This window comes from Mustelus asterias, chromosome 4 (genome assembly GCF_964213995.1).
Source record: "Mustelus asterias chromosome 4, sMusAst1.hap1.1, whole genome shotgun sequence".
Classification (NCBI taxonomy): Eukaryota; Metazoa; Chordata; class Chondrichthyes; order Carcharhiniformes; family Triakidae; genus Mustelus; species Mustelus asterias.
The window spans coordinates 39,854,464-39,867,152 of record NC_135804.1 but is presented as its reverse complement, the minus strand read 5'-3'; positions in this window follow the sequence as shown (position 1 = coordinate 39,867,152).

Sequence of the window (12,689 nt, the reverse complement as noted above, 5' to 3'; positions counted from 1 at the left end):
GTTGTAAAGAAGATTAATGCCTTTAGACTTTCATTTAATCTAAACAAGAAGTATGAGATCTCCAGGTTATCCTGCCCGTAAAGAAGTTTACTTCCAAATCCAAATTAAAGCCGCATTCCTGATTAACATGAAAATTGAGTGGCATTTACATTCACCAGGTGGATCAAGTGCCAGAAATTAGCTTCTGTGGGGAAACCAAAAGAGAGGATAAAATAAAAATGAAAGATGATTTACTGTAATACACAAAATGTACTTGGGGTGGGAGGTTAGCAATTTGACTAGACTCAGTCCTATAGGTTTACAAAGGGGAGTTTTACTCTTCAGCTTCTCCTGTCAGGATGATTATATTCCTTGTCCATGACACTGTTCCAATGTGTTGAGTTTTAACTATGTGTTTGTTGAAGTGCAAATTACATGGCCCAGTTAGCCTCCAATATTCAAAACCATGAAGGTAACACATTACATCCTCTTCAATTTCAGTCATGAAGCCTTTATTAGGCCCCAAAACACTGATGCATTTTCATCATGCATTTTAATGAAAATAATAGACTGAATTTTGTGGTCAGAGTTGAAGTAACAATCCTTGCTACTGACCTTGAAGAAAGCTGGCCAGCAAGATTGTGCAGTCTGACCCTGTTTGCCAATTTCCATCTCAATCTGCCGCCAAGTCAAGAGGATCTACATGCATCCAGTAAGATTGATATCGTCGCACAGGATGTACAGAAAAACACTTTGAAGTGTTCTCACAGACAGTAAACCAGGAGCTAAATAACACTGAATCCCTTCACCTTTAAGTCTAATTTTACAGATAACAAAATAAATCCATAGAGTCCCTACAGTGCAGAAAGAGGCCATTTGGCCCATCAAGTCTGCTTTGACTCTCCAAAAGAGCACTCCACTCAGGCCCAAAGCCCCCCCAACCCCAACCCTTTCACCCCAGCATTTACCATGGCTAATCCACTTTGGGGTGGCACAGTGTTTAGCACTGCTGCTTCACAGCGCCATGGACCTGGGTTCGATTCCCGGCTTGGGTCACTCTCTATGCGAAGTCTGCATCTTCTCCTCATGTCTGCGTGCGTTTCCTCCCATAGTCCGAAAGATGTGCCGGTTAGGTGTATTGGCTACGCTAAATTCTCCCTCAGTGTACCCGAACAGGCACCGGAGTGTGGCGACTAGAGGATTTTCACAGTAAATTCATTGCAGTGTTAATGAAGTGCAAATTACATGGCCCAATTAGCCATGTGACACTTGTGACACTAATAAACTTAAAAAACTTAAACATAGGATTAAAGTAGAAGCTAACAAAAGATTGTTTAATCAATTTTTTGAAAGTTATTTTTAAAATTTGGATTTTTTAATGATAATGGAGAAATTTTACATGCCAGAAATAATACATTGTTTTTTGGGCTAATGGAATTGGTGAGCAGTAATTATGACCTTCCTATGCTGTGAAAAAAATAGCTACACCTCATTCAACAATGTAATCTTTTCAAGGGTTTTTATGGAGTGGCAGTTCTCATTTGTTCAGTGATTCCTACTTGATTACAGTCTGAGAGGACTTCAACAATGCATTCCAGAATCACTGACAGCAACCTATAGATTTCCGTATTTGGCTGCGCATGTCCAGACTCCAGGAGTCACTGCCAGTTTCAGAGGAGCAATGGCGGTAAATGTTGACAGTTTCATTGTCACTATCCCTGCAAAATCGGGCCCAAAGTTGTTTTCACTGTCCCATTCATTAAGATCATTCAACCTGCAGTACAACAAAGGTGGCTTTGACATGAATTAGAATTGCCACCTTTTGTAACTAGAGAGGGACATTTTGGGATCAGGGAAGCAGATGGGAACGGACTTGAGTTTTAAGGATTTCTTTGTTGCTGATCAAAATTCATCAAAACTTTAACAGATTCAAACAAGTACACCATTAGGCACAGAACTGAGTAAGAAAAATGGGCTTTTAGTTTGTCTGGTTTAAATTTTAGAAACTTCTGCACAATCTACTCAACGAAAAGAAAAACAGACCAACAAGACACAATTTAAGATAGATTTATATCCCAGAAGAACTGACAGCATTGAAAGGTGCTTAAAAAGACTTCAGACTATCTAAATAGTGCTGGATGGAGCTGAGTAGGCTCCAGGGCAGCTGAACACATAATCCCATTTATTACGAGCAGTCTGGTAATAATTATTACATCAGGCATATCCCAGTCATACCTTCCTTTGGCAGTAAACCTTGCCATGTTTAGACAGATGCAGCTTATGGAGTTTTGATTATCAGAGCCACATCATCCAGATGCAGCCAATTGATCATTTTATAACAGTAATGCTACTCACTCTGTCAAAGGGAGGACACTTTCACATTTATGCCGCCATTTATTTCACAAAGTCAAGAACATTCTGTTGAAAGAAAGTCAGGAATACTCCAAGAATAGATTTTGAATAATCTCATTTAGAGTGAGGATAGCTATAACGTCACGATTCTTGATGAATTACATGCACGTCCGACACTCGGAAACGATTATCTGCAAACTATGTTCCAAAAAGCAGATTCCAAACATTATCACAGCAAAGACATTTCATACCTTAATTTCTGAGGTGGGCACCTTGTATTGGAAGAAATATTGGAGAAACACTGGGGTGAATTTAATGCACCCAGCCCCATAGTGGTGTACTTGCAGGCGGAGGCCACGTAAAATGAAACAGGTGGTTAGCCCACCGCCTTCCCGCCCACCGCCTTCCCACCCACCTCACGCTATTTCCCATGTTATGGTGGGTAGGTAAGGCATCAGCCCGCCCACCCACTCTTAGGCTTATTTTGAGGCCCTTAATTTTCCGACTTAGTTAAGCCAGTCAACCATGCAGCTGAGGAAGGCGGAATGAAGGAGGCCAGCCTTCAAACTTTGCAACTTGTAGAGTACATGGTTGGGAAGGAAAGTGTTACCTTATTTTGAGAGTCCCCCGTGCCCATCAGGAGTACTCCCTCTCAAGATCATACCCCCCTTTTGTGCCTCTTCCTTGGCCTCTAAAACCCTCCCCCCGCCCACTCCACTCCCAAGGGACACTAGCCCTCCCTGAGCAAAAATTCCAGATGTACCTAAGTCTGTATCTGTAATAAATCTTCGGAGGCAGAAGTCCCTTCACAAAAATCCCTTTATTTACAATTCTAACAGCAGTACACAGAGTGCTATCAGTCAGCAGTCTACCTTGGGGAGTGCCAGAGGAACTGACACTCCCGGTTAAATACAAGGCAAAGACTCCCTGATTGCCCCATCAATTAATCCTTAATCAGGTAGTTCATATTCCAATAGGCCAACCTCAATGGCCTGATTGAAGTCATTACAGTATCTATGTTCTCTTCTGGGGACTCCTTTATAATCCCAGTATTCTGCTGCTACTGGGACAGAAATCTTACACTTAGCTTATCAAGGCCCCCCCCAACCCCAATATATTTTCACTTCAGGGCAACCCTTTTGGAACGCAGCAGGTACAAGACTGACTTTTCTATTGGGTGTGGGAGGCTGGGGAAGGGGGAGTTGGAGTGGGCAGGGGAAGGGATGTGTGTGTGTGTGTGTGGGGGGGGGGGGGGGGGGGGGGAATGGTGGGCCCCATCCTGTAAACCTCTCCTCACTATTGAACTTTAAGGAGGAATTTGCTCATGAAAATAGAAATGTTGGGTAATTTTGACTTTATAGTGTAAATGGGTGACAGAAAATCAGCAGCTCATTTTACATCTCTCCTCATTATAATTTCCAGTTCACAGAATCCGTACAGTGCAGAAGGAGGCCATTCAGCCCATCATGTCTGCACCACCTCTCCAAAAGAGCATCTTATGTGCTGCAGTCCTCGAGTAGAGTTTCAACCCAGGAATTTCTGACATGGAGGCAAATGCCACTAGCAGACCAAACTGACATGGCAAAATGACTTAAGTAAAGGTAGCAGTCAGTTGTAGTGTAACAATGCAAGACTCAGAGACAGCCTTTCATACATACAATGAGAGTAGTGTCTCAGTTTTTCAACTTTAAAGTTGTAAATTGCTCCTGGATAGTCTTTAAATTCATACAACTCTCACCAACTTTTACAGATGCACCATAGAAAGCAATATTTCCGGATGTATCACAGCTTGGAATGGCTCCTGCTCCGACTAAGACTGCAAAAAACTACAAAGGGTTGTGAATATAGCCCAGTCCATTACGCCAACCAGCCTCTCACCTACACTTCCCACTGCCTTGGAAAAGCAGCCAGCATAATCAAGGACACCACGCACCCCGGACATATTTACCAGGATGATAGGGAGTGGGATAGCTTGATCTTGGTTTCAGATAAAGCTCGGCACAACATCGTGGGCCGAAGGGCCTGTTCTGTGCTGTACTGTTCTATGTCTATGTCTATGTCTATTTTTTTCCACCTTCTTCTGTCGGGAAAAAGATACAAAAGTCTGAGGTCATGTCCCCAGACTCAAGAACAGCTTCTTCCCTGCTGCCTTCAGACTTTTGAATGGACCTACCTTGTATTAAGTTGATCTTTCTCTACACCCTAGCTATGACTGTAACACTACATTCTGCACCCTCTCCTTTCCTTCTCTATGAATGGCATGCTTTGTCTGTATAGCGCACAAGAAACAATACCTTCACTGTATTCTAATACGTGACAATAATAAATCAAATCAGTTTGAAAGAGTTGCCAGGACAGTCAGTTCTGATCAAGGATTGGTAATTGTAGGCTGGCATCTTCCTGTATATGGCGCGAGTCGGACAGCTCATTGCTTGCTGCTTGCACTGCTCCAAGATTAAGAACCAATTTGAAATGGTGCGTTTAATATAACTGTGACAACAGAAAGGAAAAACATACAATTGTATTTTGGTGTTGAAGCCTTGATATTTATTTCCCTGATGGTCCATTGAAAAATCGAAAGGAAGGTATCTGAATAATTTCTGTTCATCTTCATGTGGAAACTCCATCCCTTCACACTGTTTCCATTGCCCCTCCACCCCTCCCCCAACCTCCATCCCACCAACATGAAGAAAATCAAAGGTATTTTTTGGGAAGCAGGATTAGAATAATACTCAGAGCACCTTAGTATTGGATGATATTTGGGTGTAAAAACTGGAATCATAGATCAGCCCAACTGGTGAAATATATTCATTGTTGTACATAACTAATAATCAGAGATAGATACACTGCCACTCTCCAAAGATCCAGCTATCTGCCATCCTGATGTTAAAAAATGCTAATAGAATACTGGAGAACAGGTAGTCAAACTAAATGGATCCTCTTCTTGGCCATTGAAACAACTGATAAAGGAGGTATTTTTGTCTTTGACGGAAGCCCTTTACAGAAAGTTTGAGGGAGGTGGTCCTGCCCCAACCCATTTCAGCATCTGTCCTTCTTTGATTCCTTTCCCTCCTCAATGGCAGGCTGCTTATAAGATAATGTCGACAGCTCACTTCCTGTCCAACCATCAGCTTCCTGCTGACTGCAGAATGCCCCACCCAGCTCCTTCCTCAATGTATGACAGAAATAAAGACTGACCCCAGAATGTGCTTCGTGGAAACAGCCCAATCAGCCCATCACCCAATGCTTCTCGTCATATAAGTGACCAATTCTCATTCTAGTCTCTTACATTCTGCCACCATCCCACTTTATCAATTATAAAAGAACTTATGGATTATTTCAATAGTAGCTTGTGACAAAGAATTTCACATTCTAACCACCCATGGCGTACAGAATTTTGTTCTAAAAAATTCAGGACTGCATTTCCCATTTCTGAAACTAAGTTCCCCACTGATCAGAGTAGCGGGAAATCACACCCGATTTTGTGCTCGGAAATTCCTTAATAATTCATAGGTGAGTATTTCTCTGAATCACATGGCAGGTTGGAGGCTTATTTGTCTGCCCGCCATTATCTAATGGGGTTGAAGTTCTGGGTACCGTATTTAAACACCACCCCAGCTCAAACATTTCACTTCCTCCAACCCAGCTATCTTCATGAGGCAAGATTCAATATGGCTGCACGCAAGAAGATGAAGAATGCTGCACGCAGGTTTTGCCATGACTCCTTTGAGGCTTTAATCAAACCTTACCTGATGAAGGAGCAGCGCTCCGAAAGCTTGTGATTCCAAATAAACCTGTTGGACTGTAACCTGGTGTTGTGAGACTTCTTACTGTGCCCACCCCGGTCCAAAGCTGGCACCTCCACATCATAATCAAAGGAGTGCGCAAACCCCAGATATGGATCCAGGAACACACCAGCCTGGGAGGCAATAGCAGAGTGGCACAGCATGGCTGGTAACTGCCCTACAAATGCAATCCTGTGGATGAATTATCTCATCTGCTGCGCCAGAGTAAGTTAGTCTTCAGCCCCCTCCAATGTCAAACTCTTGTCATGGCATCATGCACTGCACTCAAAGGGCTACGCTGTTCAGGGATCTCACACAGAATTAGCAGGGGCCACATGTTAATGCTGATTGTATTACGAATTCTTTCACATCACCACCATCTCATCTAACATGCTGCACAAACTCCATCCTCTGCACTTTCTGAGGGAGACTCAGCACACACAGGAGGTGTGCATAATTACCTATGCTCCATCAATTCTCATCGCATCCCATAACTTTGTCTTCATGCAGGCCAAGCCTGCCCACAACAGGAGGGAGAGATCTCATTTGGAGGGAAGATTGGTCAACATCACAGAGCTCACCAAATTGGAGGAGGAATGGCAGGGGAAGACAGAAATCGCTCCTGTGGTGAAGGCAAGATTGGTCTCTCCCAATAATCCAGGACGGATGAGCTCTCCATGAGTTGATCACATCCTAATATTCACAGTGAGTTAAATGCAATGTTGTATTCTGCATGCTCTTGAACTAAATCTGTCTTCTCTCTCTTACAGGCACCAATAGGTCTATGCATGTTCAGAAGTGCATGTTCAGAGGGCCAATATAAGCCCCAACTCACTTCAGGTGCGTTCACCCACACCTTCCACCAGCAGAAAAGCACACACTTCAGTAGGTCATAGCTCTAGTTTAGGCTCACCTTCTGGAGAACACCTCACTGACATGTCTCCACAGCAGTCTGAGGCAGTGGCAGTCCAGGTCCCTTGGAGCTCAGAGTACTGGGAGAAATCAGGCACCCACTCAATCTGAGTCAGATGATAAGCCTCTATGAGTGAGCACTGACACAATGCTGGAGATGCAACAACAGGTGACCATCAGGCAGAGACACGAGAGTCACTCAGAGGATTAGAGCAAATGATGGAGGAGTCTGATGTCATGCCTCTAACATGCAAGTGCCTTGAGGTGAGTGACCATGGGAAGGGCCTTGGAGAGCTTAGTCCATCAGGCTTCCAGATTTGCACCAAGATGAGTAAACCATAGCTGTAGGCATTAGTGGGATGCATCAGTGGCTAGGCTTGAGGTAGTGGGACACCTTGACTTCCCTCCAGGTGTTCCTCCTCCTCAAGAAGTGACGGAGGGGCCCTCAGGCAGACCACAGGAAGGAGGAGAATCAGCTCCACGGGCCTCCACACAGGACATCCGGCTGCTTGAATCCCCTGTGACCCCATCGACTCCAGCTGGTCAAGCCGGGTCCCTCCTGAGCCACCAGGGGGACACCCTCCCAAGGTCACAGCAAGGTTCACACTTAGGGTGTCAGCAAGTGAGTGTGAACCTTATTATAGAGGGCCTCTGTCACCTTGATGCATTTATGTATGGTGGCCTGATAGATGTTGCAAATGACCTCTGTGGATCCCTGGAATGATCCGCAGACAGGGAAATTGAGTGTGGTGATGACCTTCAGGGATACTGGCAGGGAATGTCCTCCCCATTCATGGGGTGTCAGATCCTCCTGCAGAGCTTGACAGATGCAATCCACCAGATCTCTGAACAAGCGCAGATGTACATGGCATTGTCTCTCACTCATAGGAGAGTCTTCTTAGGTAGACTCTTGGTCAAGCGAGTCACCTTTGTGGTATGCGTCTAACCTCCTCATCCTCTGCTTCTTGCTGGGACTCTCCTGGACCTTGGACCTCAGGTGGTATCTCTTCCCGAATATCCTCTTAGCAGTGCCCGTCCTTTCTTCTCCTCCATTCGATGAGAACCCTCAAGAAGGCAGCATTGAGTCCAGGCTCCATTATTGCTTCCTCCTCTCTGTGGACTGATAGATATAAAAGGTTAATGGGGAAAAATAGTGAAGCATCCCCTTGCAAACAAAAAGCCACTGTCATAGCCTCGAACTGTGTCTTCGCTAATGGCCTGATCCCTGACACAGCCTTGGAGCTGAGGTGCAAACTCAGAGTGGGGTAACCAAGATACCGAACTTGAAACTTCACATTTCAATCCCACAGAGGTGGGAAAAGGTTTGGACACATTAATAGGATGTGCCATCTCACCAACCTCCTTCTGCCTGCCATCGTTTCCCCCCCTCAACCCCTCAACTCCCCCAACCCCAACTTTATCCATTGTACCCTGTGTCTCCATCTCTTCTTTCCCCCCCATCTCCTCCCCAGTGGTATGTTCCTCTTTTGAGGCAGGATGTTGCAGTGGGCATGAAAAGCGGCGATGAAGTTGTCGATGGAAAATTGTTAGCAACTTAGAAAAAAAAATGCCAAGGGTCGGGTACCACCACATCATGCCGGCAGAACCCGGCCTACCAGCCATGTAGGGGGCTGAATTGGAGAGAAAACTGGTCGAGATCATGACTGTTTTTTCAGTGCAACTTCAGACCCGAATCTCCCCACTCTGTGCAATGCAGAGGTCTCAATTGTGAATACCATTAAAAAAACTTGGCGGGGGGCCTATTCATGCTGGAGTCTGACAGTTCTGGAACTCTGCGCATGCGCAGTGGTCCCGAGCTGGCAGTCTTCCCTTTTGCTGGCCAGCTCGATCCCTGGCCAACCTGGGAGCCCCACACTGCTGGCCCTCCCGACACCAGCATGGCCCGATTGTGGCCCCCATGACAATTCCTGGGCCAGCCCCGACCCCCCTACATGCCCCCCCCCCCCCCCCCCCCCCCCCCCCCGTCACAGAGCACCCCGATCTCCAGGTCCCGCCCCCCAGCGCTGGCGATCTCCCCACCCCTCCACCACAGCAGGCCCTCCCCCCCCACCCCCACCCCGCCACTGAACCCCCCCCCCAGCAGGCTAATCCTCCTGGAAGCAGACTTCCCCCTGGGCAGAGCACCCCTATCGCCCTCCAGCCCGCCCCGGTCGCTAGCCTCCCTCCAGCCCAGACCGAACCCCATGCAGAGTGGCAGTGGGACTCCCCCACCCTCACCGATTGCCCCCAAGCCCCACCCACAATAGGCTCCACCCCTTGGCACTGCCCGATGCCTGCTGGGCAGTAACAAGGTGCCCCCTGGGCATGGGCACTTTGCCCCATGGGCAGTGAGGGGGCACAGGCTGGCACTGCCAGGGTGCCCATGCCCGGGAGCACCACTCCCTCTGCCGACCGACCCCCTGGGGGCTCCGATTGCTCCCTCCTTCACTCCAGCGGTGTCTCCCACTAGTTCCCCAAACATGGGGAGCTACTCTGAACCCCGTCAGAGGGAATTACTCCTGGTGGAGTGGAAGATGTTAGCGGGCCCGGCGAGTTCCGTGCCTGGCCTGATAATGACATTTAAATTAGATTAAAAGTACATTTAAAACAGATTAAAATCACTTACCTCGCTTCCTGCCGGTTTCCAGTGTGGTCTCGACTGCGCCTGTTCTCTGGCTCTGGGAGACATGCATGCGTCCTGAATCCCGCAAAATGGCCGATGCGCGCATCTCCCGACCCGACCCACCAGAAAATGTACGGGTCGCAACGGGAAAATCGCCCTCTGTAGATTTTTAAAGATCGAGGCGCCATTTTTAAAGGCTGCCCTGGCACACAATGTAAGGATCGAATACCCCCTGCATTCGTGGCATGGTATCGTATGCAAATCAAGTTCCCGCCATGGATCAGCGGGAGCCCAGCACTCCAGCCAGCAGGTTTCTGATCTTTGGCCTCTTTAAATTTTCTGGCCCACCCACCACGCAACAGGCCGAAGGCTGGCGGGCAAAATTCTCTTTTTCTGATTATCTTAAACTTGTGTTCCTTTATTACTGCCTCTCCGATCTGGGGAAGCAGTCACCACCACATAACTTCCAGAACTTTTCATAAGCATGAAGGTCTCCATTAGGTTTTCCTTTAAACATCAGAGCTGTACCTGGGGAAATAAAAGGCAACATTCTAATTCCTTATTATTTAAAACCACTGAAATTATTCTTAAATCAAAGTGAATCTATCCTGAATTTTTTCTATGACATATCTTCTAATAAATGCACAAGTTTAATTTTATCTCTTCGTATTTGCATTCTATGCTGCTGGTTTCAAAATCAAGGACTCAGATTGCCTTTCAAAATTTAAAGTTTAAAGTTTATTTATTAGGCTGTCACAAGTAGGCTTACATTAACATTGCAATGAAGTTACTGTGAAAATCCCCTAGTCGCCACACTCCGGTGCCTGTTGGGGTACACTGAGGGAGAATTTAGCATGGCCAATGCACCTAACCAGCAGGTCTTTCAGACTGTGGGAGGAAACCAGAGCACTCAGAGAAAACCCATGCACACAACATGCAGACTCTGCAAAGACAGTGATCCAAGCTCGGAATCGACCCAGGTCCCTGGCACTGTGAGGCAGCAGTACTAACCACTGTGCCACCATGCCACCCAAGGACAGAGCGGTTAAAAATGAAAATAGAATTTTGAAAATTAATTAAATCAAAGTGTACAGAGCATTGTGTATATTTGTAGAAAACACATATATATAAGGCACAGTAAGTTGTACAGATGCGAGCTGTGGGAGGAAACTGGAGTACCCGGAGGAAACCCATGCAGACACGGGGAGAACGTGCAGACTCCACACAGACGGTCACCCAAGCCAGGAGTCGAACCTGGATCCCTGGTGCTTACTTTGATTTCTGTTCGGGCTGTTCCCCCTCCTTTTGGGGAGCTCCCCCTTTTACTTTGTCCCGACTTAATCTGAGTTTGTTTATTTGGTTTGACCTAAAAAGAGGGCAACAGTGCTAACCACTGTGCCACCGTGCCTCCTGGCATGGCCTTATTCATGCTGCCACCTCTCATGACCTATCTATCTAACTAAGCTTCTCTTGCCATTCTACTTCATTTAAAAGACCAGTACTTGAGCAAAAAAAGCAATGCATACTTACGATGGATGAGTAGACAACTTTTATTTTGAGTTCATCCAGTTTTTACCACAGCAATTAAATCTAGAATGATCACGGATGTTAATTGTTCCCAATAATGGAACTTCTTTGGGTCTGGCATTAAATTTTTAAAAAGTGCATATCATTTTTTAAGAAGAGCACAATTAACATAAATCCCTGAAGATCAAATCAAGTGACCACAGAGTCAACACCAACTTTGATACTAAATGTCAGATTATTTTGACCAGCTGTGTGAATGATTTTGTCGTAAGCAACACAGTGATTGATTTTCTTCCTGCCATTTTGATTCTGCATAGTTTGAATGTGTCATAAACCAAACAAAGCTTTTTAAAATTAGGGACTTTTTAGAAGCACGGATCTTGTGACTTGGGGCCCTATTTTACCATTTGGAGTCTAAGGACCGGATCCGGGCGTAATAGAGATCCGGAATCCTCTTTGCAGCGCGCCCATACGCGTTTTGCCGGCTCCGGTCCGATTGGCACGGTGGGCGGGGCATGGCACTGCCGGGACGATCGGAGTTCTGGACTGCGCATGCGCAGTTTGAAAAAAACCTGAAGCAGCGCGCCCGTGTCAGATCGCTCCCGAGCCGCAAAAAGCAGAGAAAGCGGCCCGGGAGCGAAAAGCGGCAGCGAAGGTGTATCTCGGAGGCGGGGGGGGGGGGGGGGGGGGGGGGGGGGGCGGGGGGGGGGGGGCGGGGGGGTGTGGGGGGGGGGTGTGGTAACAGATGGATCTCTGGTGCGGGGGGAGGGGGGCAGGGGTGGCGATCGGTCTGGGTAGCGGGGGGTGGTGGATAAGGGGGACAGTGATGTGTGTGTGTCCCCCTTATTCACTCCCCCCACTACCCAGACCGATCGCCACCCCTGATCCCCTCCCCCCACCAGAGATCCATCTGCCTCCCCCACCAGAGATCCATCTGCACCCCCTCCGCCAGAGATCCATCTGCCCCTCCCACCAGAGATCCATCTGCCCCCCCCGCCAGAGATCCATCTGCCTCCCCCACCAGAGATCCATCTGCACCCCCTCCGCCAGAGATCCATCTGCCCCCCCACCAGAGATCCATCTGCCCCCCCACCAGAGATCATCTGCCCCCCCACCAGAGATCCATCTGCCCCCCCCGCCAGAGATCCATCTGCCCCCGCCACCAGAGATCCATCTGCCCCCCCCCACCAGAGATCCATCTGCCCCCCTCCACCAGAGATCCATCTGCCCCCCCACCAGAGATCCATCTGCCCTCCCCGCCAGAGATCCATCTGCCCCCCCGCCACCATAGATCCATCTGCCCCCCCACCAGAGATCCATCTGCCCCCCCCGCCAGAGATCCATCTGCCTCCCCCACCAGAGATCCATCTGCACCCCCTCCCGCCAGAGATCCATCTGCCCCCCCCCGCCAGAGATCCATTTGCCCCCCCCACCAGAGATCCATCTGCCCCCCCCCCCCCACCCCTCCCCGAGATACATCTTACCTGCCTCTCTCCTCCCCCGCCAAGACA